This window comes from Neofelis nebulosa, chromosome 14 (genome assembly GCF_028018385.1).
Source record: "Neofelis nebulosa isolate mNeoNeb1 chromosome 14, mNeoNeb1.pri, whole genome shotgun sequence".
NCBI classification, from domain to species: Eukaryota; Metazoa; Chordata; class Mammalia; order Carnivora; family Felidae; genus Neofelis; species Neofelis nebulosa.
Genome location: NC_080795.1, coordinates 32,601,860 through 32,627,838, shown reverse-complemented (window position 1 = coordinate 32,627,838; position 25,979 = coordinate 32,601,860). Strand labels below are relative to the sequence as shown.

Genomic DNA, 25,979 nt, shown 5'->3' with positions numbered 1-25,979 from the left:
CTTTTATTTCTAAGCATTCCAGGACTTACAGATTTATTTTTTTAAGGTTTTAAACATTTATTCATTCATTCATTTATTCAACAATATTTGTTAAGCACCTCTTTCCTTCCTTCCTCTCTCCTTCCTACCCTCCCTCCCTCCCTTCCTTTCTTTTCTGGATAAGCATCTTCTTCTAAAGTGACTAACATTTTTAAAAAGTCAGTGTGGTAAAAATAAAATTTCAACAAGGATATAATCTCGGATACTGATGATCATTGTTAAATATTAGCTTGTTAATACTTTTTATCAGTGATATATTTTTATAGGAGTAATTTCTTTTAAAAACTTATAGCTATGAAAACAATTAATAAGTCCATCTTATTTTTTTTATAATTTCAAATGACATTTTAAGTTGAGCATTAAAATGGTAGAAGTCTTAAAGGTTTGTAATTGAATATGTCTGAAAACTGACTATGCATTTAAGCCAGTTACTTCTGAGATCAAGAGCAACCAAATAACATAAAATGTTTCAAATTAAGTTGTTAATTATCTTGGATTATTAAAATTTTACTAAATATTGGACAGTCAATGTTGTATATATCTCTTTAAAATCAAGGTTGAGTTCATAAATATGTATTTATTCACATAAAAAGAGTATGGCATCATTAAAAACAAAGATTATATTGCTGCTGCCTTGTTTTGTTTCAGTTTAGCTAGATTTAAGTGGTTGGTTTATGAATTATTCAAGGTTAGGGTTGAAAGAAAGGAAAGCTGATGATTTTTTTTCCATTTTGCAATATGAGCTGTTACGTACTTTAAGACAAATGCTTTGAGAATCAATTTTTAAAAAGAAAAATTAAGGTGTACATATATATTTTAAATGTTTAGCTTTCTCATATAATTTAGTGTATTTTAATAACATTGAGAAGGAAAAACAAACTAAATATCCATTTTGGGGGCTTCAGAATCGATAGATTGTTATCTTTCTTACCACTCTAAGCCAACATCAATAATGCAATCCATAGCAATACTATTATTTTCTTTTTGCTCTTATGTGATCGATACTTTTAGCAATATCAGTTACTTTCAAGTAAAAACAATTACTATGGTTGATGTTTTATTTCCTGACAAGGGACAAACTGGTTAAAATGCAAACTCAAGAACTGTGGGATTAGGTCAGACCCATGGCTGACAGAGCCCAGTGGTCAAATTGAAGATGACGGCATAGCTGTACTCGACTTCTCACCGTAAATATCCGCATGCTCTCTCTGGCTCTGTCCTTTTACTCTATGTAAATGACTCTCGAAACGGCAATTCCAAATTGCCAATCGTGTAATTCTACCTACGGACTCTTCATCACCTTAAAATCTGTATGTGTCTGTTTTCTCACACAAACATTACTTGTCTGTTTCTAGCAGTATTTAAAATGATACAGCTTTGTCACAGTGCTGTATATTAACGTTTCAATATTCTCTGCAAAATCAAGTCTTCGTTCATAGTGTAATATTTAGCTGTACTTCTTTATTACATGAACCTTCAATCAGTTGAAGAAGGACTTCCACTTTCAGACATAATGTAATAACAGGAGATTATAAATTAACCTTCCTGATTCTAACTCCTGACTCTAAAACCAAGCTAATATAGATGAAACAAACTGTTTTTGGACATTAAACCACAGGTACTGCAAGGGCCATGACATCTCAGTGAAAAGAAACATATTTTAGGTCATCGTTGCTGAGATACATGTGTATGTGTGCATGTGTGTGCAACTGAAAACACAGACAGCTCTCTCACTGGGTTGAGGCAATAGAAATCAGAGTTCAGGGAGTCTGAGGAGGCAGGAATTTTTGAGGCAGATTTCTAGAAAGAAGAGAGCTAAGACAGACAAGTCCAGAAATAGGCTTAGGGATCCTTTAAATCTATGCTGGTTCCTAGAATATGCATGCAAAAGGTGAGTGTCTATGAGGTTGGTTAAAAGTTATTGGAGGCTGTGAATTTCCAGACCCATAAAAGTTTGAGTATCATCACAGTTTCTACCAGCAACAGTGGAGTGTCCAAACTGGCCCCTAGAGCATTAAGTTTAGACATCATAAGGGCTAGGCCTTAGTGATGGGGATAAATGATCCCTACAGTGAAAAGTACTCTGGGACCACCCTAATAAAACTTAAAAACAATCTTAAGATGTTCAAAATAAACCAAAAACAATAAATGTCTACCAGAGCAACGTGTAATACTTCTTTAAAAAATAAAACTCAGATGCACTCAACATAAAATACAAAATCTTCAGTATCCAATCAAACATTTCTAGATATCTCACAAATCAGAAAATATGACCCATAACTAGGAGAAAAATTAGCGATATAAAAAAATAATCAAGGGGAATGTCTAAAGATGAAGATTATATCTAAAATAAATAATGTATGTATACACACACACACACACACACAAACACACTTAGTGGATATTACAGGTGATAAGAATCTGCAGAAGAACGGATTTGTGAATTTGAAGTTGTAGAAATAGTGAACGTCCAAGGCGTGTCATAGAGATAAAACATTGAGAAAATAAGGGCCTCAGCGAGTCATATGATGCTATCGAGCTATTTAATATAATATACTTGGAGTCTCACAGGGGTAAAAATGTGCAAAAGAATAATAGCCAAAAATCTTCCAAATTTGATGAAAAGTATATGATCCCACAGATTCAAGAATCTCACTGACTCCAATCAGAATAAACACAAAGAAAGAAAACCACACCCAGACACATCAGATCAAATTATTGAAAACCACTGATAAAGAGAAAAAATCAGGGAGCTCTGAGGCACTGGAAAAATTGCTTACATTGTAAGAAAAAAAAACCAGGAAAACAATAGGAGATGTTACAGCTACAAAAGAAATAACAAGAGAAAAATGATTTTTTTGGTGAAGATGAAATTAAATATAGAACTTGTCTCTTCATTTTTAAGCTAGAAGTTTGAATGGAGCTACTGTTAAGTGTTTATGAAGGCTACTGTGTAATAAACTATAAATCACTGTTGCCCCACAGAACTTTCTGTAAAGATGGAAACATTCTATACCTGCACTATCCAAAAGGATAGTGAATAACTGTGCAACTTTTTTTTTTTAATTTTTTTTTAATGTTTATTTATTTGTGAGACAGGGAGAGACAGCATGAACGGGGGAGGGTCAGAGAGAGAGGGACACACAGAATCCGAAACAGGCTCCAGGCTCTGAGCTGTCAGCACAGAGACCGACGCGGGGCTCGAACTCACGGACCGTGAGATCATGACCTGAACCAAAGTCGGATGCCAAACTGACTGAGCCACCCAGGCGCCCCAACTCTGCAACTTTTGAGGACTTAAAATGTTGCCAGTGAGATTGAAGTACCAAATTTTTAATTTTATTTAGTTAAAATTAAAGCAGTATTTTAGTGGGTTTCCATACCCAAAAAGGCTAACAGGACTCTGGTCTTTCAAAAATATAGAGTCAACAAAAATCAGAAATAATTTGTTTTATTTATGTATTATGGAGGTATTTTGGTCCCAGAAACTTACAAAAAAATATGATGGTATTAGATATATTTCAGAAGAAGAACAAGCAAAAATTCAAACAGTTGCCATAAGAAGACTAACATAAGAGTAAGATTTTCTTTCTGGAAATATCACACTAAGATGGTGAATGCTCTATAAAATCATAAAGAATGTGTTTAGAGTACTTAAAGCCTCTTACTTATATTTGAAGAAGATTTTTACCCTTGGATCTAAAAAAGATACATTAATTATGAATTAAAGACAACATTAAACTTTATTTTAGAGAAAAAAAATTTGGAGCAGACAAGATTAACAGGACAATAAATTCTATCCTCCTCTTGATTTCATGGTCCTGAATTTCCAATTTAAATTTTAGATTTATTCAGATATTCCTATTGAACAAAGAATGAAGAAAAAAAATAACAAGTTCAACAAGAAATACCCAGGTATTCAAGAAAGGCAGCTAACAATATTAATAATACTATATTCAAGAACCTGGGAAAAGATGAAAGGGATACAAAAATGAGTAAGAAAAAAATATCATGCCCTAAATGTTATAATCTGCTACAGTAGAACTAGTACTCAAATAAGTTCTATAATATAAGGTTAAAACCTTGCAAATGCTGCAAGGTTTACAAACTAAAGTTGTAATTTCTGGAAAAAAAAGACTAGAGAAAACTTGAATCAGAAAATATTTGGGGCATCTGCGTGGCTCAGTTGGTTAAGAATCTGACTTCTCCCGCTTCATGAGTTAGAATAAACTTTTAAAAAAGAAGATATTTGAATTCATCATTAGAGGATATTACAAAATTCAAAGAGCATAGCTAATTTCTTAGCATGCACAAGAAGACAATTATTTTCCAAATACTTTTTAACTCATTTAAATGTACTTGAATATTTCTCCATTTAAAAAGTTGGTATAAAACTGCTTAGATTTATGACTACAAAAAGGGAAAAAACTGAATTGAAATAAGCTAATGTATTTAAACATCTCTTCTTGGATGAATAAATCACAAGAATGTCCCCCCCCCCCAAAAGTCTGAATTTATTCTTTAGAAAACCATCCATAACTTAGGAAGGTATAACTTATGTCTACCAGGGCAGTTACAATCCTTCAATGGAATTCATAAAACTTCAAAAACACTGTCCTGTGAAATATCTTCAGATATCCACTTGCCACAGGACAATCAAGCATATGTGGTCATATCTCTACCATTCATAAAAATAAATATCATAATCATATGAATATTCAAATATTTTTTTAACTTTTTTTAACATTTATTTCTTTTTGAGAGACAGAGAGAGACAGAGTGCAAGTGGGGGGGGGGGGGAGAGAGAGAGAGAGGGAGACAGATCTGAAGCAGGCTCCAGGCTCTGAGCTGTCAGCACAGAGTCGGACACGAGGCTTGAACTCGTGAACTGTGATATCAGGACATGGGCCCAAGTCGGATGCCAAACCAACTGAGCCACCCAGATGCCCCACGAATATTTGATTCTTAAATCCCAACCTACTTCCTGAAAGAATCTAAAGGTGACTTTTTAAATTTTTTTTAACGTTTATTTTATTTTTGAGACAGAGAGAGACAGAGCATGAATGGGGGAGGGTCAGAGAGAGGGAGACACAGAATCCGAAGCAGGCTCCAGGCTCTGAGCAGTCAGCACAGAGCCCGACGCAGGGCTTGAACTCACAGACCGCAAGATCATGACCTGAGCCGAAGTTGGACGCTTAACCGACTGAGCCACCCAGGCGCCCCTTTAAAGGTGACTTTTTAAAAAAATGTTTTGTTTATTTTTGAGAGAACATGAGTGGGGGAGGGTAAGAGACAGAAGGGCATAGAGGATCTGAAGCGGGCTCCGTGCTGACAGCAGGAAGCCCCATGTGGGGCTCAAACTCACCAACCACCACATCATGACCTGAGCCAGATTCGGACACTCAACCAACTGAACCACCCAGGTGCCCCCAAAGGTAGCTTTTTAAAAGAAAATATTTTGGGAACATGTACACATGAAGGAAAATACAGTAAAACCTTAGATTGTGAGTATCTTGATCTCTGAATGTTCTTCAAGATGAACAAACATTTCTAATGAATTTTAACTGGCAAACGAGTGAAGTCTTGCAATATGAGTAGTATGTGATGCCGAATGTCACATGATCACAACTGAGCCAATGGTTCTTGAAATTCACTTTGGTATACAAGTGCATGTTTCCAGAATGAATTATGCTCACTTAAGGCTTTACTGTATATCTATATGAAAGAAAAAAAGAAAAAAAAACTTCCAACCTGAAGATATTTACTGTTAAAATTTTGTTGTATTTTCTTTTTCATTTCTTTCCAGTACTTAGGAGAAAAAGAGTTGTAAATTACGAAAAAAAAAACCCACATCAAATCTGCATACCAAGTTCATTACTTATTTCAATACCCATTTTATTACACTGTTAAATAATCTTATTGGATATAACTTAAACAATCACATAGTAATAATCTATACCATCATTTTCTTCATTCTCTTTCTCTTTCTTTATTAAGTTTATTTATTTATTTTGAGAGAGAAAGAGAGAGAACCAGGAGGGGAGGGGCAGAGAAGGAGCGGGACAGAGGATCAGAAGCTGGCTCTGTGCTGACAGCAGAGAACCCACTGTGGGACTCAAACTCATGAAACCTGAAATTATGACCTGAGCCGAAGTCGGACACTTAATCAACTGAGCCACCCAGATGCCCCCTTCATTCTCTTGATGAGCATTTAGCTTGTTTCCAACTTTTTCAGATCACAAAAATATCTCAGATGAACACTTTGAGAAATTTAGTAAGGATACATTGCAAATACTAAAATTCCTTGGTCAAATAGGAAAGAAAAAACTTGTAAAGGTTAAACACCTTTCTACTCCTACCTGTTACTGGTTGTTTTAACTCACTCAAAGCAATGTTGATGCCTTCCAGCTCTTCCCTAAGTACCACATTCAAAATATTTTCTGATTCATTAGGTTGAATAGGAAGAATGGGTAATCAGACTATAAGCTAAATAAGAGAGGGATATTCTCATCCCTGAAATGAAGTTTAAGAGCTTAGCTAGACTGGCACTAATAACAGAAATAGCATAATTCTCTTGTACTCAGAAAAAAATGAATTAGTGTTTGGAGCTTCCCAGGGATATCACCACACAAAGCCATTATTATTTAAAGATATAATAAAATCACTCTGATTTCCTTTGTTAAATGCACATTTCATTAAGTCTACGTATTATAATTTCAAATATTAATGTTCAGTACTGTTCAATATTTATTAAAAATTTAACTATTGAATATAAAGAAATTAAAAACACTATTAAAATATTGTATCCTTCAGCAGCTCTTCTATCTTAGTATTACAATTCAGTTGTTACAACTACGAGTAACATTCAGTGCAAAGGTGAAATTTTCTATTCATTAAGTTTTGAAAATATTAATTATATTCACATCAAGTGTTCTTTATGCTTTTTTAAAACTATGTGCCTCAGACACTGTGTATAATATTGTGGCAGTAGCCCCCTCTAAGAACCAAGAAACCCAGTTTTCTTTTTCCTTTTTAATTACTAGTTTGTGTGTAAAAAAATGTAAAGATATAAAAGACTTTGCTTTCAATAAGAACTCACTGATAATAAAGGTGATATGATAAATTTCACAGAAAGTTGATTAATAGGAGGTATTTTAGGAATAAAAATGGTTTGAAAATGCCATTTAATGGGATATAGAAAGCCTTTAAAATGAAGCAAATGATAGTATTCCATTCCACAGTTCCAGGCAGAACATTAAAATTTAATGAAATTATTGTAAGCAATAGAAAAATAAAATTACTATAAAAATAAGAATTGCATTAATTTTATAAAGCAAACAATATTAGCTAAAATATCTTAATAGCAGTGATTATATTTGAATAGAACCATTAACTACTAAGAAATAAATATTTTTAATCTGGAGATTAAGTGGTTGAGTTGAAAACAAAAACAAATAAATATATAGGTATAAATAATGTAACAATTGTAGCTACAAAAAAGTTATTACTTTACGTTGGTGATTTTAACTATAAATTAGAAATCGAAGGATATTATTGAGTCAACATTTCAAACTTAGTTAAGAAATGGAAATATGAATCAAGTTCTGTGTTAAACTGAATTAAAATCATTTTGGAAAATACAAATGAATAAATGATTGAAATTTTATAAATAAGGAGTAATAGTAATTGTTAAGCCATCTTTTGTGAAGCATTTAATGAGGTGCTATAGATCGAACCATTATTTAGCAGAGGGTTATGGTCTAAAGAAACCATCAGGGAAATACAAATCAAAACCACCTCATGCCAGTCAGAGTGGCTAAAATGAACAAATCAGGAGACTACAGATGCTGGCGAGGATGTGGAGAAACAGGAACCCTCTTGCACTGTTGGTGGGAATGCAAACTGGTGCAGCCGCTCTGGAAAACAGTGTGGAGGTTCCTCAGAAAATTAAAAATAGACCTACCCTATGACCCAGCAGTAGCATTGCTAGGAATTTACCCAAGGGATCCAGGAGTGCTGATGCATAGGGGCACTTGGACCCCAATGTTTATAGCAGCACTCTCAACAATAGCCAAATTATGGAAAGAGACTAAATGTCCATCAACTGATGAATGGATAAAGAAATTGTGGTTTATAAATGCAATGGAATACTATGTGGCGATGAGAAAGAATGAAATATGGCCTTAGGTAGCAACATGGATGGAACTGGAGAGTGTTATGCTAAGTGAAATAAGTCATACAGAGAAAGATCCCATATGTTTTCACTCCTATGTAGACCCTGAGAAACCTAACAGAAGACCATGGGGGAGAGGAAGGAAAAAAAAAGGCTAGAGAGGGAGGGAGCCAAAGCATAAGAGACTCTTAAAAACTGAGAACAAACTGAGGGTTGATGGGGGGTGGGAGGGAGCGGAGGGTGGGTGGTGGGTATTGAGGAGGGCACCTGCTGGGATGAGCACTGGGTGTTGTATGGAAACCAATTTGACAATAAATTTCATATTAATAAAAAATAATAATAATTAAAAAAAAGAAACCATCACCTTAGTTCATGAGAGGTCAGACACATCCATGTGTAAATCATGATCAATCTGAAAGAGCACTGGTCAGGCCAGGCCAAGTATCAAGAAGTAAAGCCAGGAACAGATAATCAGTACAATTCCCTTCTTTCTTCATGCATTAATCAACTCGGGCTGCTATTAACAAAATCCCCTAGTATGGGTGGTTTATAGAGCAGGTTATTTTTCACAGTTGTAAAGGCGAGAGTCCAAGCCAACTGGTTCAGTTCCTGGTAGGAGATCTCTTCCTGGTTTGCAGAAGGCTACCCTCTTGCTGTGTCTTCACATGGTAGAGAGAGAGCAAGCTCTGCCCTCTCTTTGTTTTCTTATAAGGATACTGATCCCATTATGGGAGCCCTACTTTCATGACCTCACCTAAAGCTATTTACTTCCCAGACACCCCATCATCAAGTAACATCACATAAGGGGTTAGGGTTTCAACCATATGAATTTTGAGGGGACATAATTTAGTCCATAGAAGTTCACATTACCCAAGGGTAAGAATCTACTTGTGTTTGGAGTTTTCATGAAATGGAACAAACTTTCTTTGAGCCATTAGAGACATTGTGACTGGTGTTGCATCTATTATTTCAGGAATCATGTAAGCATTTGTCAGATCCCTACATTCTATGTATAAGATTCCAATGAGTTTTTACAAATAAAATTAACTATCAGCTTTAAACTGAAACCAAGATTCGAAGAGATAAAACCACGTGGTGATATAACTCAAAAGTATTCACTTCATGGAGTTATCCTGAAGTATACTCATAACCTCTACAATATGAACAAATTGATATGAATCTATGAAATTTATTGCATGCAATGTTCTTAAAAGCTTTCTCCTCTGCAAAACAGAACCTTCAGTCCCACAAGTTGCCTAAGATACTGACTGTAATCATACTTTTAAGATAACTCCACTGGTCAATATGACCTAGGCAGAAGATTGCTTTGAGTTACATAGAGAAGTCAAAATAACAATAATTAGCCTCTTTCTACTTGACTAAGGAAAGTAAGTCAGTCTGGGATGGGGCCTTTGTGATATGAGGGATACGTAGCACTGACTGGTATTTGAACCATTATCTGGCAGAGGGTTATGGATAATGAGGCACCCTTACCTTGGTTTCTGACTGGTCAACAACATCCATGTAGAAACCACGGCCTATTTGAAAAGACCCCTTAGCGGGCTGGGACCATGAAGTCAGAATAAAGTATGGAACAAATAATCAGTGTCACTTCATTCATCACATACCCCTTCTTTTTTAATGCCTGTTGTAAACATTCTAAAAGAGGTTCCATTTAAGATAGTTTGAATTTTAAAAGATGGTCTATAAATTATTAAAACTATTTCAAAAGCAGTTATGCAACATGTACGCTACTCTATATTTACATCCACGTAGAACTTATTATATACCTGTCATTGGTTAAGTGCTTATTAAATGTTCACTCACTTACAGTAGTTAGGAGAGGGTTGTTTCTTTTTCCTTCATTTCCTCTGGGATCTGGAGTATTTCCAGAAAAGCGTTCCAATTTACACAAGGAAGACACCAATCACAATAGTACCCAAGAGTTCTATATTGAAAGGACTGATAATCACTGTAACTATTCATGTTATGCAGAAATGAATAGCCACAAACTGCTAAGACTTTGTCCGTGATTTATGTTAAGAATTATATTAAGAATGCCAGGTAACACAGTCTCTTAGGAATGCCCAGAGATGCTTCTGGTAAATTTTGCCTCATACAGTTTCCCTGAAAAAATATAAACTAGAGTAGGATGCATATACCTTCATATTCACCTCCTTCTGAAGTCACACTATTATAAATGGTACGATATAGTTGACATTAATAAAATCTAAAAATGTAAATATGGACATTCAAAGTGAAAGCGTCATAATATTCACTTGTAATTGATGCATTATATCAAGACAGAAATGAAGAAACAGTAAGAGGATTGTTCTTGTGTATTCACTGGAACGAAACTCTGCTCTGTCCCCCATATTCCTCCACTGAATAAAACATCTTTCTCCATTTTGAACTCTCAGGTCACTTAAAGCTAAATTGCAGGAGATAAACACTGTCATGCCCACAGGAGAAATTCACTCACTCCTAGTTAACAGGTCCATTCCACTCTTGTCCTCTTTGTTCAAACTGTCAATCATGACAGTTCCCTCAGGAGTTAAATTCAGACCACTAAGTGATTTCATGTAGGCTACTAAACTGCCCGCAGAGATGAACAACTTTCAATCATTATTGATGTGGCTTTGGAAGACCAGCTCTAGAGTAAAAGGTTTTAAATCCCACAACCAATCCCCTGACATTTCTGTGCTCTCTTGAAATACAAATAAATGCCCTACAGAGGTGCAATGGTGAACTGCCCTCCACAAACTTGAATGTTTTGAGCTGTATTAAGTAGCAATAAAAATGATAGAGTGAAAATGCCTACTGTATGTCTAGATCAGATAAAGTTCCTGTTTACAAATTCCTTAAACTCAACTGCTATGAATGCAGATGCAGCATCATAAATGATAGCATCTACAATCCATGTATTGCAAATAACTGATTCAGAGCATAATTTCTCTTTGGTGGAATAAATCCTGTCCCTATTGATGCAATAGTCTGTGACAATACACAAAATGTTCCAATTGTCTCCCACCCACAGCTACATAAGGCAGACTCTTCACATAACATTAGAAAATACCAGGAATGTGGAAGTTAAAAGTTATGGATGCCCTTTCTGAATAGAAGCTATAGGGTAATTATTAATTATCGCCTATTTATAAACTTAGCGAAAGTTAAGCTTTGTTAAGATCTTATGCCACAAATAATAGCAAGGAGAGGGTAACTGTAGATATGAGATAACAATGCCACTTAAGTGGCTTAATTCCCCAGACATTTTTAGTCTTCACACAGACTTTCTATTAGGTTGTAAAACAGCATAACTAGCATAAATTGTCAGACTCAGGGAAGAAAACTACTTTCGTTTTTACGAATGCTGGTGTTGGGATTTATTCCACAAGGATCATTAACATTTATTAGACTAGTTCTATATTGTACTGTACAAATGATCTATAACATTTTTAAAAGCTGATTAAGAGTGCACTTTTCACAATGAACACTGAGTATTGTATAGAATTGTTGCATCACTATCTTGTACACCTGAAACTAATGTAACACTATATGTTAACTACACTGGAGTTAAAACAAACTTTTTCAAAGTTTACCTTGTGAGTGGGCTTCATCCCATGAAAAGTAGCCAGCTCTGCCTCTTTCTAGATGAAAGAAACCAATGTAACCTCTGTGATGCTTAGTTTTCTAACTGATAACTTATCTGGAGCTGAATTTGGACTCTGGTTTCTACTGCTTTCCACCAGGTCTTTCCCAAAGTGCTTTTGCAGGGACCTCTGGATTTATGACACAGATATGACACAGCTTCTAATAATAGTGTATCTGAGATCACTGTAATTTTGGAGTTAGCACGTGTTCTCCAAAGAGGTTCTTGTGAATCAGCATCCTGAAGAGGTTTTAATTAACAAGTGACACATCACAGCCTTGGTTGATATTTATCTTATACTCATGGAACAACTGTGACTCTACATATACCTTGCCTTTAGTATTATGACTTAGTCCTAGAATATAAAAGCATATACATAATAGGATATCACAGAAGGTCTAGGGGTGTGGTCTATACATATACTTTCAGAAATGATTTTCATGTTCCATCCATCCTCTCTTTGAGTGTTTGCTTTTGCAAGTGAAACCTACAACAGCTTGCAGAGGAACGAGGATGATTACCTGCCTCTAACCTTCCTCATCTATAACATACATTCCATGTACTGAGGTAACAACATTCAGTGTTGGCAAGGGCTCTATTTAAACATTTGTTAGAAATTTCTGAGATACTGCTACAAATAATTCTTATAATTTCTGCTAAAAATAATGAGATAGTCTATGGGGGTAATATTCCGGGAAGGTCAGAGACTGAGAGACTGAGCAATCCTACACAGACCGAAGCATTTATTCAGAAATATGATATATGGGGCTCGTATTAGCTTCCAAGCTGATGAGACAGATAGAGATTAAAATTCATATTGTAGACTGCACACATATACTGATAGCAATGGTTTATGATTTACAAATGCCTATTCTATACCAACGTGACAGGACGTATGCCTCTCAGAACAAAATGAAAATTGGATCTGCAGCTGGGGAGAACTCCAGCCTGAATAGGGAGATGATCTATAGTCAGATATCCTCCTGGGGACTGGATACCCAGGGAAGCTTATATATGAAAAGTAGAAAACAGCGCTGAGTCTCCTCTTTATACAGTCTTTGTCTTGTAGTTAGTATCTTTTATCGTTGCTTCACATTAAAGAGACCCTTAACCGTGGCTTGACGTGAATTTGGGTTCAATAGAGTGGTCACTGAAGACTTCAAAACAAATTTCACATACAGATTTTTTCTCAGAACATATTATTATTTAAAATATTTCAAACTATATTGCTGAGAGATCATGTAGGTTCAAAATATAAGCAACAAAATAGCTTTTTCAGGCTATCATTTCATTTAAGATATTTAAATCTCTGGTTAGTGACTTATACAAAACCTTGCAAGGAGGGATAAACTTGTTCATTTGATTTTATAGAGAATTTTAGTGAAAAATACATAGAAACAAAGTGAACTACTTATGGCCTGTAACTATCCTCTCACGCAGCTTTTATTTTCTTACTAAACGAAATGCAAGGATGATGTATATTATGTTAATATAAGTGTGTGTGTGTGTGTGTGTGTGTGTACGTTTTAACACTGTTTTACATACTTTAGCTCAGGGCTTCGAACACAAGTGTTTAACTCTTGTTGATTTCATTTAAATTCGTAAATTAATATTTAGAAATGAATGAATGGGGGATAAATGTCTACTATTCTTTCTGTTTCTTTACTGATATTATCAGTTTGAATTAAACATACATCTACATCAACACTACTCCTCCAACTCCCCAACCGGTAAATAACAATTATATTTTTTAAAAATAATTTTGAGATAATTTTATAAAAGAGTAGTAATTGGTAAATCCATTGTTTTCAATGATTACATGATGAATTTTACTGAGGGTCAAAATTCCTGACAGAAGCAGCCAGAGATTTCAATGAAGGAGAAAATCTGACAGGTTAACATATGTAAAAGGCTCTGTCATATCTCATGGGGGAAAAATATGTTTTTTTCCCCTCTTTTGACATCTGAAAATTTATTCCATCCTGTGTATATATATATATATATATATATATATATATATATACATACATATATATATATATGCCATCTCTGTACATACATGATGTACAATCACTATCTTTGCATGTGTAGAATAAATAAATAAATAAATAAATAAATAAATAAATAAATATTTGCAACTATATATTCATAACCTTTCTGGCATGACCCACCATCTAAATCAAATAAAAAGTCCTATGCAAATTAAATATATATGTAAATCAAACAGGTTGAAATATACACTGGAAGGGATTATCATATTTCTCTAAAGAAGAGTCACAATTTTGAGAATCAAAGATTTGTAAGAAATACTTTTTACTACTATTAATGGTATATATTTTTAAGCATCTTCACAATTTTTGTGAACAGTTTTGAAAGGAATGTGCCCACTACTGAATTAAGGGACATGAGATTCCATACTTGGAATGGATCTCATTATTTTTAAATGGCATATAAAGACATTTCTCTCTACAAAAACATTTTAGCATCCACGATACACAACAGATTCAAACAGGAAAGAAGAGCTATTTTTAAAATTGAATGGAGAGTGGTTCTCTCCATTGTATAAAAAGAAAGGTTGTTTTTACTAAAGTATAGTCAGAAATAATAGCTATCACTGTGTAGCTGTTGTTTACTTGATAGCTGTGTAGTTTATTTGGTAAAATAAAATTGAATATCACTTAGGGTCATAAAAACAAACAGTAATGACCTCAGCTTTGCAAAGATTTATACAGAAAAACATAGGTATTATAACTACATAAGTAGGTTTTATGGGTTTGAGAGTCCAGAAGCCAAAATGATTTTTAAAAGGGGGCTGATATTTTCTTACCTATTGCATATTCAGCAGGCATTATTTGCAGTGTTATCTTATTATCTTTAAGTTCCCATAAAACACTTTACATATTAACAGCCACTTTTAGAGAACCATCTGCCAGAACTCTAAGGGCTCTCCAATGTAATTCCTCCTTTATAATGATACTAGCAACTGCAAAACCCTGTCTCTTTCTGGGGTGACCCACATCTGTACGCCGCGATCCACACATCACATAAACCTTGCTAAGAATGTGGGCCGAGGGCACATAATGCCTATCCTTAGACTGAGACAAAACTGATGTGTACTCTTAAATTTTAGAAACACTGGAGATCAGGGGCACCTGGGTGGCTCTCGATGTCAGCTCAGGTCTTGATCTCAGGGTAGAGGGTTTAAGCCCCACATTGGGCTCCATGCTGGGGGTGGAGCCTATTGTAAAAAAAAATTGGAGCTCAAACTAAATGTAACATTCAAAAGATCTTAACTCATTAATAGTTCTTATCACTCTTCAATGAGAGAATATTCCTAAGTATGCTTTTATTTGCGGAAGAAGCATTGTACTTCCTTACTTTGTAAAGCTAAAGTGAGTCAGAAAACCTAAGTGAATGTCACATATTGGTGTTTCTTATCTTGAAAGAAGGAGTTTATATTAGGTAACTTTTCATAAATATGAAGTTTCTTCCATATTTTATGTTTTATCAGAAAATGAGTCTGTATTATTATAATTATCAACAAGAAAGTTAATTATAGAATATATGCATAATTTAAAAAAATAAAGCAATTGAAATCTTGTTTAAATGTAACAAGATATTACACTTCCTGATATAAAATCTCAAAGATGAGTGCTCAGGAAATATCCCCAAATCATGAGTTTGTGCACTAAGATTACAAACCATGGTTGGGTATCAGCAGCTACATCTCTGATAGACACTCACCATTTGTTAAATACTGTCTTCTGGCTGGTAAGGTACTTCCTCTAAAAGGCAATGGAAAAAACTAATCCTTAATATCTACAGTCATTACATGTGTCTTAAAATCTTAAAATAAGGATATTTTTAAAATGTCAGGGCTTAAATATGCTTTGCTTTGCACGTGTAAACAGTGTGATAAACAAGGAAGAGACATAATCTAAATTGGGAGAATTAGTCAGAAATTATAACCTCTAAGCAGAGAAATGACAGTGAGAGGCCAGGTTCAAAGCTAAGACACACCAACAACCAGAAGTATGAAAACATTTTAGACTCCTGATAACCAAGAAGAGGAAAAGAAAGAGAAGCTAAGTACAAAACAAAATAAAACAAAACAAACAAGGTAACTATCAAGATTTTAACTAGACTCAATCCCCTGCCAGTTCTCCATTGGGTTAGGTTATTAACAGCTGCCCCTTGGTGGGCTCCAACATTTATCAGATGCTTTCCTAGATGGTTCATAAGTTATCACTGAACTATAGAGCAAGCAAGGCAGTTTTATCCACATTCTACAGACCAGGAAAATTATGCACACAGAGGCTAACCTGGCCAAGGGGACACGACTATGCAGTAATGGAATCTGGATTCAGACCAATGTCTGTCTTGATCCATTCCATCACGCTATTATTTCTTATGCGGTTGCACAACACATTTCAAAATTTCAATACTGGAGGATTAGACAAAGATTCAGAGCAACCCAAATGTGCTTAATCTAACTAAGGCTGTTCCTTCTCATTCTGAAAAGATCCTCTCATTTGAAGCAATACACTGAAGCACTAACATCAACCCTAGTGATCCATACATCAAAAGATGTTTCCATCCAGGCAGATAAACCTTGTACCTCTTTAAACTGTAGCATTCAACACATTATATTGTTTTTAAAGTTTTTTCTTTCTCTAACTGAACACCTTTTATGATACAATATACATGTAATCAACACGGTATGTATATTTCTTCTACAAGTAAGGCAAGCAAGTGTATAAGTAGAAAAATATCCTTGGAATCCCAAATTTAGTTATTTAAGAAATACAGTCATTATCATGTTCATTTACATGTTCATGGATATTTGTCCTACTTAAAAAATCTGGTTATAAGTAATCCTTAAATTCTATAAAACATATCTACCAAGTTGAAAAGATTTATTTGAACTCCTTTATTATTATAATTTTTATAATGCATCATCAGCCTGTTATAATAGGAGTAGCAGTAGCCTAAGAGTCATGATCTAAGGCAAATGCTTAATTTATTTGGATTCTTCATTTCCTATGAATAGAATGACTTATACTTTTTATGGGATAAAATCCAATCACAAGAAAAACTTCAAAAAGTTCAGCTTTAAAAATATAGATTATTTGTACAGTACTTAGTATACAGTACAAATTAATAAATGTTAATCATAAACACATGTCACACTATAGTTCCTTTCAAGATTTTGTATTTAAGTTATATTTTGTATATTTATATAGCAATTCAAAGCTCACTTTGAATAGTTAATGCTTAACTATTATTATCTTGTTCATTCTTATAATAACACCATAACATGGATGGGATTTGTACTATTGTTTTTGTTTATGGAGAAAGGCTAAAATGTCCAGTAATAATAATCATATACCAAAGGGTTAAGTCCCAGGCCAGCTAACACTTACTTCAGCTCTTACATTATACACCACTCCTTCTCTTTGTGATGCATATTAACATAAACTATTAGATTAATTCAATCATTTTTTTAATTTTTTAAATGTTTATTTATTTTTGAAGGAGAGAGAGAAGAGCATGAGACTGGGAGGAGTGGATAGAGAGGGAGACACAGAATCCGAAGAAGGCTCCAGGTTTCCAGCTGTCAGCACAGAGTCCGATGCAGAGCTGGAACTCATGAACCATGAGATCGTGACCTGAGCCGAAGTTGGACACTTAACCGACTGAGCCACCCAGGTGCCCCTCAATCATTATTATTGTAGTGAGGGTCTCAAGCACATGGAAAAGTGTTTAACACTGCTCATGAATTAGAGGACGTTATTTTGTTCTCAAGGTATGTGAACTTGAACATCACATGGTATTAGAATTCTATTCTAAAGGATAATAATCTTAAAAAATAGTGTTTCTGAAGCACTGTAAGACCTTTTCATGTGTCTAACATGCCTTCCATTAATTTTTTTTTCTGAATCGTTTCCCTTTACGATGATAGCGACAAGAGCACATTGACTCCAATGCATCAAGCTAACAAGTGTTTATTTAAATTCTTTGACGCATAGTCTTAGAAATGCCAGTCATTAATCTACTGCCAGGTATCAACTGGTGAAATATGTCCTTAATTTTCCTTCTTCAGAAAGGGTTAGCATTGTACACAAGGCTGCCCAGAGCAAAAGCCTACAATTCTCTTAGCTAATTGTGAAATACACCATCATCAAGACCTAACAATTACTATGTGAAATACACTTTCAAACAAACTGCTTGTAATTGTCTACAATAGTATCTAAAGTTATTGGCTAGAGCTCACCTCTACAAATACAGGGTAAGACCTTCTTTGTGCCAAATACGCACTGCGCCCTGCCATTGAAGTTATGGTAAAATAAACCACTGTTGGCTGTAAAGTCACTCGAGCTTATCTCCTGTGTCACAGAGCAACAAAAGGGGCAAACAGAAACCTATGTACTTAATGAGACCGGACAATCCATCTTTGATGGTGGTAAACTAATATACTTTTAATATACTTTTAAACTAATTAGAAAATTAGGCAGACCTTTTTATTTCCTCCTAATTGCAAGATACTAACCAGATGCCACAGCCTGAATTTTAGACTGGAAGCCCATTAGTTTATCTCACCCAACCACAATTTCTAAATATTGGTTCATTATAGAACTGCATACCTGAAGAATCCATTGTTAGATTTTGCTATCTGATAATTAAATAATTACTTTTAGAATAAGATGGAACACGTATGGACCAATGATGCCTGTATCTCACAAACTGAGAGTTATGAATTCAATTTTGTGAACCTGTAGTCAATAAGAATAAATCAGAACAGAATTTTTCTTACACTCAATTCTATTTCTAGATCCGATGGATAAATAGGCTTTGAGGATAGTATCCTAGTAATTCTGGAATGCTTTTGTTTAAGTAAAAGAGACAGGGCAGGAAAATGCAGAATAGAAGCAGCGGACAACAGTGCAAACTCCACCATTATTAATATACCAGCAAAATGAAAACAAAAACAAAAACAAAAACAAAAAACCTTAGTTCTATGGCATGTTCTAGACACATTTTTCAAAGCATAGTGATTTCCAGATAAATATCAGCTAGATGACAGCTTTTCTCTGATTACATAAGTACATACAATTTTTTTGTTAAATTGAACTCTGCCTTGTGACAGGTTTCAGATGTAGAAACTTATATTACCTTTGTTACCTTCAAAAGAGAGAAAAATATCTGATAACCTAAAAATTTAAAGAGTAGATTGATTTAAGCTGAAAGGATTCAATCTAAAAATGATATTTCAACCAGGTTAAATTTTACATGTATTCTAGCTCAAGTAATATATTTAAAGGCCACACACAGTGTAGGGTATCCTATAAATGCAGATTTTTTGTTTTGTCTGTTGAATCACTTAAACCATATTTTTAGATAAAATACAAAGTAACTGGAATTACTCTACCGTGACCTAACATTATTTTACTTAAATTTCAAAGCCATTTTATTTTATTATTATTTTTAATATGATATTTATTGTTAAATTGGTTTCCATACAACACCCAGTTCAAAGCCATTTTTAATTCTAATGAGATTTAGAAAAACTAAATACAGTGCTTCCTTTTCCTAAGAATAACTATTGTTTCATTTAGCTAGTTAACTATATTTTCAAACCTGAAAAAATCTAGTAACCTTTGATTATTAGTGTTTTAGAAATCAGTAATTTGAACTAGAAACTTTGTAATAATTAATGACAAAAATAAAATGTGGAAAAATCCAATCTTCCATGAATTAAATTATAGATATGGAGGCAATAACAGAATACTAAGATCATAGAATCTGAAATTAAGAGGGCTTGGCTCAAATGGCAACATCAATTCCTAGCATCTGTATGACCTTGAGAAAGTTAATTTTCCTCACCTTCATTAACTCTATCTGTAAAGTTGGGATAATGATATCACTTTTCTCATAAAACTGGAATAGAGATGAAGGCAATTATTATAATACCTGGGTACATAGCAAACACTTAAAATATTAGTGACAGCACAGTGATCTAGTTGGTACAAAGATGGTCATTAAGGAAGAATAATAATTATGCACATAAATAAACCAGAAGTTCCAGAGAATAAAATCATTCTAATGTCATGGTTAATTTGTTCAGTATTGACTTTGTCATTGTTATCATTAAATAGTAATTATGGAGTTTTGTGTTATGATATGCTAACAAACATAAAGAAGATACAAAAACGTACAAAAACAAACATTTAATAATAGTTACACATGAGTAAAAATAACAGTATAAATAAAAGTAGCCACTATATATTGAATGTCTCCATTTAAAATGTACTATTGTCAACATGTTTATGATCTTTATCTCTTTAAACCTACCACCTAATAACAATTGTTAAATTTTAATGTATTTCCCATGTATCTTTTTATTTATTGTATTTTGAGGTACCATTTAAAATTTTTTTTAATGTTTTATTTATTTTTGAGACAGAGAGAGACAGAGCATGAACAGGGGAGGGGCAGAGAGAGAGGGAGACACAGAATCCGAAGCAGGCTACAGGCTCTGAGCTGTCAGCACAGAGCCTGATGCGGGCTTGAACTCACGAACCGTGAGATCATGACCTGAGCCGAAGTCAGACGCTTAACCGACTAAGCCACCCAGGCGCCCCTAGGTTACCATTTTAAAAATATTTCCAATCACATTCAATTTTAGATTTTTTTCATTTAATATTAAATCATCTAAAAATTTCTGAATTATTCTAGGCTCCTTTTTATTTATTTCCTTTCCTGAAAAGATTTTTAACTGACAAAAGTAATAGAATTTATTGTTAGAATATAACAAAGTAAAACAATATTGAACAAGTATAAATACAAATTCATCTTTCCAAACCAATACTAATACACCTCTCCTCTACCTCAATTAAAATGGGAATTATTTAATGTGTATTTGTCCATTTTGTTAGAAGCATATACAAACATACAAAACATGTATAAGAATCTACAAATTCTTACTCATGGAATTGTTATCAGGAGGGAAGTGTTTCTGGAATTGTGGAGCCTAGATGAAACTGTTTTAGAACCAAGACAATGAAAAGGAATTGAGTCAAAATCTGGTGCAGACTAATGGTGAATGGGAATCCCAGGATGCTGAAAAGATGGAGGCAGCTGTATTGCCCATGGGCATACAGCATCTGACTCTCACTTCTGCCCTCAGATGGGCGTGAGTTGCTGTTGATACTAAATTTGTCTCATAAGACAGGAGAATCCAATACTTGTAACATTCTCATATGCAGCATGACATAGATTGATGATTTAAATTTTTCCTAACTGAAGATTTATACATTGAGTATAAAAGAGCAGGCGTGTGGGTACAGCAATAACTAAACCTCTCTAGTCTCCTAGTTTGTGAACTTGAGGCCAAGGGAATATGATCTGAGGTACAGTGCCTCCACTCCTTATCTGTATTCACTTCTTATCTTAGACAAATTAAATCTGGAACTTAATATAGCTTTATTTGCTGTGTGTGCATGTGTGTATGTGTGTGTGTGTGTGTGTGTGTGTGTGTGTGTGTGTCTGTCTGTCTGTCTCTGCATACTCCATAACATGCCTAACACATTTGAGCTTCATATCATACATATAATTTGCAACTTGTTTTTGTTAAATAACTATAATATGCAAATACCTTCAGGCCAATACAGATAGAGATACTCATTCTCTTTAAATCTTACATATTTCCTACAACAGATTGAAATAATCTGTTTAACCATTCCCTTATACTATTATCATGCAAACACTTCTTAATTTTTGCTACTGCAACCAGTATTCTAAAAGTACTTGATAAAGTGTATGCTTAATATACTGGTTTTTTCTTTCTGTAGAAAATTTATCAAAAGTGATTACTGGGTAAAATTATGTACATATTTTAATTTTTATTAAGTACTGTGATATTAACTTCCAAAATTATAATTCATAGCTTTCATAGTTCCACCAAAAAAATATGAGGGTCCCAATTTTCTCATTCCCACAACAGCATTAAATATTATTGTAAGTTTAGTTTCTACTAATCTTATGGGAAAATGGGTAGCTCATTATTATTTCCCTTTACATTTCTCTATAATTTTAACACCAGTTATATATTTATCATCCATTAACCTTTCCTCCTTTTTGAATTGCCTGTTGATATCATTTGTCTATTTTTTAAAAACTGGGTTGATTGTATTTTCCTTATCAACTGTTAAGTGTCTTTGCATAATAAACATAGTAAGTCTTTATTTTACTTAAATTTACCTTCAAAATTCTTTTCCCCCTGTCTCTATGGTAACTTTCCTTAGCAAGGAATTATTATTCTTATGAAATCAATATATTTATCTTTTCATTTAAATTATTTGGGTTTCATGCCTTGATTAATATACATTCTTATACGTTTCTAAAACTTCATTATTGGGGCGCCTGGGTGGCGCAGTCGGTTAAGCGTCCGACTTCAGCCAGGTCACGATCTCGCGGTCCGTGAGTTCGAGCCCCGCGTCAGGCTCTGGGCTGATGGCTCGGAGCCTGGAGCCTGTTTCCGATTCTGTGTCTCCCTCTCTCTCTGCCCCTCCCCCGTTCATGCTCTGTCTCTCTCTGTCCCAAAAATAAATAAAAAACGTTGAAAAAAAAATTAAAAAAAAATAAAACTTCATTATTGAATCTTTCCTTCTGGATTTTAACAATCTTCTGGGAATTTTTGTTTATATTCACTATTTTTATAGGGTTAGAGGTAGAATTGATTTCTTGTCCAAATACGTCAATACTACATATTAAGTATGCTATCATTTCTTCCAGGGAAAACAAATGGAGTCTCTTAACATACTAAATTCTCATTTACAATTTGATATTTCTCTAGAATTTTTATTCTAGTCAATAACATTTTCTTTAAGGCTGTGGCAACATTTATCATTATTCTGATGTTAAAATGGATCAATGGGTCAAATGATTCTGTAGTATTCTTCCTTTTCAAATTTTTCTGTAAAATTAGTTCTTCAAAATATACTCTAAATTACTTTGGCAGTTTCTTTAAAGAGTGGATCTTTTATACACATGTATCAAATCATCACATTGTACACCTGAAACTTACATAATGTTATGTCAATTGTATCTCAATAAAGCTGGAAAAAATGAATACTACACATCACTTTTAAAGATGGACACTTGAATTTCTTCCCTTTATGACTAGGAATGATCTCAGCATGTTCTCTATGGTCACTTTTATTCAGCATGTCACTGGAGATACCAACCAATTACATAAAACAAAATGATACACACACACACACACACACACACACACATGCACACACACACAGAGTAAGTCTTTGATGGGACTTGAATTACGTATATAGACTGAAAAAAAAAACATTTTAATATTGTCTTCCAAAAAACCAAAAATTTCCAAGCTATTTCTTAATTTTATGATATTCAGTAAAGTTAAACATTTTTTTGTGAATAACTTAACACATATAAATAGTATATAAATAATTTGTTTTTGTTTTTTTACTCATGAGAAATTCATGTTTGTTTAAAAACATGTAAAAACTCAAAAAGTTATTGGTCAGCTGGGTGGATCAGACACCGGTTGAGTGTCTGACTTTGGCTCATGATATGATCTAGTGGTTTGTGAGTCGAGCCCTGCACTGGGCTCGTTGCTGTGAGTGCAGACCCCGCTTAGGATCCTCTGTCCCCCTCTCTCTCTGTCCAATCCCCACTGGTGTTCTCTCTCTCAAGAATAAATGAAAACAGTAAAAATTGAGAAAGTTAAAACACACAGAAATAAAAATAACTTCAAGTGTATAATTGTCGTATTTCCATCTAATTTATTTTGTAATAACTTTTCACAAATAAAATTTTAATATGCTGTTTTTGAAACACTTTAATATTCTCTCATAGGAGTTTAATTAATATTGCACTTTAAGAGTTGCTTATTTTTCCCTATTACCAATATTAATTAAGTATACATCTTTGCAGCTTTTAATTTTTATCTTTACGATGGGTTCCTAGAATAAAAATGATTTGGCCAAAGGATGTATGGGATTTATAAACTTTCAACATGATGAGTGAAGCTACATCACTTTTTTTTTAAGTGTATTTATTTAGTTTGAGAGAGTCAGAGACATTGCAAATTGCAAATGCAGGGGGTGCAGAGAGAGAGGGAGACAGAGAATCCAAGCAGACTCCACCCTGTCAGCATGGAGCCTGACATGGGCTTGAACCCACAAAACTGTGATATCATGACCTGAGCAGAAACCAGGAGTCAGACGTTTAACCAACTGAGCACCCAGGTGCCCCTGAGCGAAGTTACATCTGATTTTTTTTTTTACCCTAAGAACAGCCAATTACTCAGACACCATTTGCTGAACAATCATTTGTTTAGCTAATGGTCTGCAATACATCCTATAGGATATGAGATATTCTTATATACATCAAAATTACATTAATTATTGTATGTAGAGACCTGTAAGTATGTCAACATATAATGGTGCTGCTCTTCTACTGCATTTCCTTCTGAGCACTATACAGAAATGTAACCACTTAATCTTAGATAAAAACTTTAGAATTATTTGTCATTTGCCAAATTATTTTAAAAATATTTTCCAACAATTTGGTAAATGACAAACAATCTGAATAAAAAATGGTCAGAGGACCTAAATAGACATTTTTTCAAAGAAGACATACAAATGGCCAACAGGCGCATTGGAAATATGCTCATGACTACTCATTAAGGGAATGCAAATCAAACCTACAATGATACAGTCAATTATACCAGTCAGAATGGCCAGGATCAAAACAAAAACAAAAACAAAAAAACAAGAAATGACAAGTGTTGGTGAGGATACGGACAAAAGGAAACTCTTGTGTATTTCTGGGGGGAATGTAATTTAGTGCAACCACTGTGGAAAACAATATGAAGGTTCCTCAAAAAATTAAAAATAGAAATATCATGCAATTCAGTAATTCCACTGCTGGCTATTTAGTCAGAGAAAATGAAAACACTAATTCCAAAAGATACACGCACAATTTGTTTTTTGCAGCATTAGTTGCAATAGCCAAGATATTAATGCAACATAAATGTTGATCCATAGATGAATGGATAAAGAGGATATGATGTATATCATATACATACAATGGAATTTTTCTCAGCCATAAAAAAAGAATGAGATCTTTCCATTTGTGACAACACAGAATGACCTAGAGTGTGTTATGCTAAGTGAAATAAGTCAGACTGAGAAAGTCAAATACCATATTATTTACTTACATATGAAATATATACAAAAAAAGAAAACAACCAAAAACCAGATGCTGACTCATAAATACAGACACCAAACTGGTAGTTGCCAGAAGGGTGGGATTGGGGGGGTATTGGCTGAAAAAGGTGAGGTGGATTAAGATGTATAAACAAACTCCCACTTATAAAATAAATAACTCACAGAGATGAAAAGTACATCAGAGGGAATATTGTCAATAATATAATAACTTTGCATGGTAACAGATGGTAACTATACTTATTGCAGTGAGCACTGTGTTATGTATAGAACTGTCAAATCACTATGTTGTACACCTGAAATGTAACATTGTATGTCAACTATATTTCAATAAAAAATTTAAAAATTGTTATTTTGATTGGATTGCTATATAAACTACAAATTAATTTAGAAAAAACTCTATACCTTTACAATGGCCAATCTTACCTTTAGAAACAGGGCTGGTATATTTTCATTTGCTTAAGACTTTAAAATTTTTTTGAGTAAAATACTAGCATTTTTTTAATGCAGTTAACAGGTCCCAATCCTGGCTATATTAAATAACCACATAAGGAGTTTTTAAAAAATGACACCTATATGCTATCCCTCAAATTTTTATTTTATGAGTGACAGACAGGAATAGAAATGTAGGTCTAAAAATTGACGTAAGTATTCTGCACTGTGAAGGAAACAATCGACAACACTAAAAGTAGCAACATTTGGAATGGTTATAGATATTTGGAAATGACATAATTGATAAAGGGTTAGTATCCAAAATACATAAAGAACTCACCAAACTCAACACCAAAAAAAAAAAAAAAAGATCCAGTTAAAAAATGGGCAGAAGACATGAATAGACATTTTTTCCAAAGAA

The 25,979-nt window shown here is 33.9% G+C and overlaps 1 protein-coding gene across 6 annotated transcripts in view; it reads right to left on the bottom strand.

Moving 5' to 3' along the window:
• Positions 1 to 25,979, bottom strand: part of RALYL (RALY RNA binding protein like) — a 723,330-nt gene that overhangs the window by 396,965 nt on the left and 300,386 nt on the right. The window lies entirely within an intron of this gene.